Genomic DNA, 5637 nt, shown 5'->3' with positions numbered 1-5637 from the left:
CAGTGGTGAGGTTGGCCCAGGATCAGGCATTCTTTCGTTCTGCTGTGCATGGGTCACTATGAGTCGGTTCTGACTCGATGATACCTGACAACAACAACATACATGAACTTTACCAGATGGAACATACAGAATTAAATTGACTATGTTTGTAAGAAGACATTGGAGAAGCTCAATGTCATTAGGTAAAAGAAGGTCAGTGGCCGACAGTGGAACAGACCAAACATTGCTGATATGCAAACTCAGGATGAAGCAAAAAAAAAAAAAAAAGTGAAGTCCCAAAGAGCCAAATATGACCTTGAGTATATCCCACCTGGATTTAGAGACCATCTGAAGAACAGATTTGATGCACTGTACACTAATGACGAGAAAAATTGTGGGATGACATCAAGAACATTACATTAAGAATGCAAAAGCTTTTTAAAAACAGGAAAGAAAAAGAAGACCAAAGTGGATGTAAGAGGAGACTGAAATTTGCTCTTGAATATAGTGAAGCTAATGGGAGGCTGTAGCATAAGAACTCAATGACAAGATCAGTTTGAGCCACAATATTGGCAGTTAAAACCCCTCAGCCATTCCTCGGAAACCCTATACAGGGTTGCTATGAGTTGGGACTGACTCAATGACACTTAACAACAAATAGTGAAGCCAAAACGACTGGAAGAATTGATGAAGTAAAAGAGCTGAACAGAAAATTTCAAAGGGTAAATCAAGAAGTTAAACTCGATTATAATGAAATGTGCAAAGACCTGTAGTTTGAAAACCAAAAGGGAAAAACATGCTCAGCATTTCTCAAGCTGAAAGAATTGAAGAAAAATGGAAGACTCGTATTATTAAAGGATTCCGTGGGTTAATGTGCTGGACTACAAGGTCACTTTGAACTACAAGGTTGGTGGTTTAAGTTCACCAACCACTCCTTGGAAACCTTATACAGGCTCACTATGAGTTGACTGACTTAATGGCACTTAACAACAACAAAAAAATGGGCACTATTGAATGATGCCAGGAAACATCAAAAGAACATGAAAGTCATACACAGAGTCACTGTGCTAAACAGAATTAGTTGATGTGCAACTATTTCAAGATGTGGCATATGATCAAGATATTGAAAATGTCTTGCCACACTGTGTTGTTGTTAAATGTCTTTGAGTAGGCTCTGACTCATAGGGATCCTGTTTCTAAGGAGAGACTGGTGAGTATGAACCACCGACCTATGGTTAACAGTCCAGTGCTGATCTTACAGTGCCACATAAGGAGTCTAACCACATTTTAGGCATTAGAAAAACACAAGTCTCCTGGAATTGATGCATTGGCATTTTTCAAAAACTAATGAAACTCTGGGGGAATTCACTTGCCTAAACACCAAGAAATTTGGAAAACAGCTACCTCTCCAGCTGATGGGAAGAGATCCTTACTGTGTTAATTTCAAAGAAAGGAGACCCAATGCAATGTGGAAATCATCTCCCAATAGCATTAATACCATAGACAAGTAAAATTTTGCTGAAAATAATTCAAACTTGTTGCAGCAGTACATTGACAGCGAGCTGCCAGACATTGAAGCCAGATTCAGAAGAGTATGTTGAATGAGGAATTTCATTGCCGATGTCAGATAGATCTTGGCTAAAAGCAGAAAATACCAGAAAGATGTTTACATGTGCTTCATTGACTATGCAAATGCATTAGACTGTGTGGATCATAACAAACTATGAATAGCACTGAGAAGAATAGGAATTTCAGAACGCTTAATTGTGCTCATAAGGAACCTATACACAGATCATGAAGCAGTCTAACTCACATAAGAAGGTGCTACTGAATGATTCAAAGTCAAGAAGTATGTGTCAGGATTATTTCCTTTGCCTATGTTGTTGTTGTTAAGTACCATGGAGTCGGTTCCAACTCATAGTGACCCTGCACAGGGTTTCCAAGGCTGTAAATCTTTACAGGAGCAGAAAGCCTCATCTTTCTCCCATGGAACAGCTGGTAGTTTCGAACTGCTGACCTTGGGGTTAGCAGCCCGGTTCGTAACTACTATGCTACCAGAGCTCCTTTGCCCATACATGTGCACTAAAAGGATCTTTCTGTTTGCATATTTATAACATGGTTCTCTAGGGAACATGATGAACAAATAATCTTAGAAGCTTGAATGTGTCAAGAAGAATGTGGCATGAAGTTTGGAGGAAGTCTCCTGAACAACCTTTGATATGCAGATAACACAACCTTGCTTGCATTAAGCCAAGATAATTTGAAATACTTAGTGAGGCAGATCAAAGACTACAGTCTTCAGTGTGGATTGCACCTCCATGAAGAAGAAAACAAAAGTCATGACAACTGGACCAATAAATAACATCCTTAGATTTACATTTTTCTGGGATCTATAATCAACACTCATGGAAGCAGCTGTCTGTAAATCAAAGGACATATTGCATTAGACAAATCTGCTGCAAAAGACCTTTAAATTGTGCAAGAGCAAAGATGTCACTTTGAAGAATACAATGTGCCTGACTCACATTATGTATTTTCGGTCATTTATTTTGCCTGTGAAAGATGGATAATGAACAATGAAGACCCTAGAAAAATCAATGCATTTGAATTTTGGTGTTAGGGAAGATTAACAAAAGTACTAAGTACTCCAAGAAGAACAAACAAATTTGTCTTAGAAGATGTATAAGCAGAATACTCATTAGGAGCAAGGATGGTGAGGCTTCATCTCTTGTACTTTGAACGTGTTATCAAGACTTGTGAGTTCCTAGAGAAGGATGTCATGCTTGGTAAAGTGGAGTGTGGGTGAAAATGAGGTTAAGACCCCAATATGATAGACTAACAGAGTGGCAACAAAAATGGACTCAAACTTAGCAACAGTTGTAAGAATGAGGCAGGACCAGGCAGTGTTTCGTTTAGCTGTGCCTAGGATTGCTATGAGTCAGATCTGATTTGAGGAAACGTAATAGCAACAACAACACCAATACATTTAAAATACGGTCCAAAGTGCCGCTACATAATGTATAGTAATAAAGGTTAGATATTTATTATTTTTGGTTTTTCCAACAAGCACAGGTGATCTAGTAGCCATCTACACCTGCTTAGAAATATACTTGGGGAGGCATATTGTTAAAAAAGACTGGCCTTCTGATGAAGATTATGATTGGTAGTCACAGGGCTGAGAGGGTAAATAAGCAATATGTTTATCAAAAAATTTCTCAGCTAAGTTTTCCAGTATTGACATACCTTCTGCTGTAAAATTCCTTGTCTGTGCTGTGACCTTGTAGCCTGATCTGTTACCAATTTTGTTTGTTTTTTTTCTGTGCTTTTCTAACAAAGCTATGTAGATTAAAGTTAACAACAAGGGGCATTCTTGATATAGACAAAGAATACAAATGTAGATTTAGCATACATCATGCTTGTTTTTTGATTTTTTTACTAAGAAGATCTTTCAGTTTTACACATTATAATATGTTTTCTCTGGGGAAGAATTATAGCATGGAAACACTTAACACAATTGTGTTTTTTAGTTCAAGGTGGTTTCCTGTTCTATGGTCAAACTCATCTTCACAGAGACTAGTCTTGCTTCAACAGTCTAAACACTAAGCCGTTAATTTTCTAGGAGCTGGGAGCTACCAGTTATGAGAAATTTCCTGATGAGTGGCAAGAGAGATTGCTTCATATTTTTAATAAGAACAAGGAGCCTAATTCTCCTTGTAAAGGTCTAATTTAAGGCTGTTCTTTCACTTGCCCTCTCAACATTGAAATCATTCTTATTCTCAACACTTGAGGGATTTGGCAGAATTCATGATTAGCTTACAAGTCATGGAAACCTGAGTGTAGAAGTTATTTCTGCTTTAAATATTACTTTGGTAGGATTATTGGCAGGTGATTTAGTTGCCCATTGTTCTTCGATTTATCTTTGTATTCCTGGCATATAGTGAGTGTTTGTTGCCTATTAAGTCTCCAATAAATATTTGATGATGAATAATAATGACCTATATTATGACAGGCAATATTCTAAGTGCTTTATTTGCATTAACTCGTTTAATTTTAAATCATGAGTTATACAATGTTATTGTCCTTATTTTATACATAAAGTAATAGAGGTACAGAAAGCTTGAGTAACTTATACAACTTCTAGCATCTAGTAAGTGACAGAGACCCTAGACCTTTTATATTCTATAGCTCCTGCTGTGTGGCACTATAGAATAAGCACTAGATTGCTTACCTCAAGATCGACTGTTCAAACTCATCAGCTGCTCTCAGAAATCCTATACAGGGTCTTTATGACTCAGAACTGACTCAATGGCATACAACAACAATCACAAGCCTGTCATTAATCTATAAAGGAGGGATTAATGAATAAATATATCAAGTCAAGATTTGTTTTCTTAATTATATCATTCCAAGTTAACTCTACTTGGCTCCAATGAGTCCATCATTGAAATTTATCTGACTTACATATACTGTTACCTCTATAAATGATAAATGATTCCAGTCAGGTACAAGGACTTTAGTTAATTTATACTCCCACTACTTCTAATGTAGTTACTATTCGCCATAGGTATTTGCTAAAATTTTTGACTACATACTCAATTGACTATAATATACTAAAATTAAACAACAGATAAACAATAGGCAACAGGTCTCGGGGCTCTGTTTCTGAAATGTTTCAGGGTTGAGTAATCGTTATTTAATTTCATTGGTAAAAATTGATGTTACTTAAATTTTATTTTCAAATACAGTCAGAGTGCTAGGATAAATGAACTTCTTTTTCTGTAAACACACATTGTAGATAGTTATACTTGGTCATGTGACTTGTCATTTAAAATCCATGTGCCTTTTTCCCTTTTGTTTATTTGTTGTTGTTAAATGCTGTTGAGTTGGGTCCGACCTATAGCAACCTTGTTTAGGGTTTTCTAGGAGCAGCTGATGAGTTTGAACAATCAACCTTATAGTTTAAACAGAACTTGAGGTCCAGTGCTTATCCTATGGTGCCACACCAGGACTTCATCTATGTACCTATCTGCAGATAGATATATATGAAATAGACCTTATGGGTGGTTATCATATACATATATATTATATATGTGTATATAGACACATAGTCTTGGTGTGGCACTGTATGATAAACACTGGATTGCTAACTGAAAGATGTACAATTCAGATTCACCTTGCTCTTTGGAAAGCTTATACATGGTTGCTATAATTTTGAACTGACTCTATAACACTTAACAACAACAACAACAACAGTGGATTGAGCACTTTGGGTTGCTAACGGCAAGGTCAAGAGATTGAAATCCATCCTGGTGTGGCACTGTAGGATAGGCACAGGGTCACAAGGTAGATTTAAACTGCAAGGTTGACTGTTCAAACTCACCTCAGAAACCCTATACAAGGTTATTGTGAGTTGGAACCAACTCAACAGCACTTAACAACAGCAATAGCCACTGTGTGGCAGAAAGATGAGGCTGTTAGCTCCCATAAAGATTTCCAGTCTTGGAAGCCCTTGGGAGCAGTTCTAATCTGTCCTATGGGGTCTCTCTGAGTCAGAAGGACTAGATGGCAGTGGATTATAGATGTATATAACTTCCTACCAGTAGCAAAGTAGTGGGACTTGAAGCACAAAGATTCTTGATATGGAATTATTCTATTACC

This window comes from Chrysochloris asiatica, unplaced genomic scaffold, assembly GCF_000296735.1.
Source record: "Chrysochloris asiatica unplaced genomic scaffold, ChrAsi1.0 scaffold00048, whole genome shotgun sequence".
In the NCBI taxonomy this organism is placed as follows: domain Eukaryota; kingdom Metazoa; phylum Chordata; class Mammalia; order Afrosoricida; family Chrysochloridae; genus Chrysochloris; species Chrysochloris asiatica.
The sequence above is the reverse complement of the archived record's forward strand: the minus strand, read 5'-3'. Positions refer to the sequence as shown.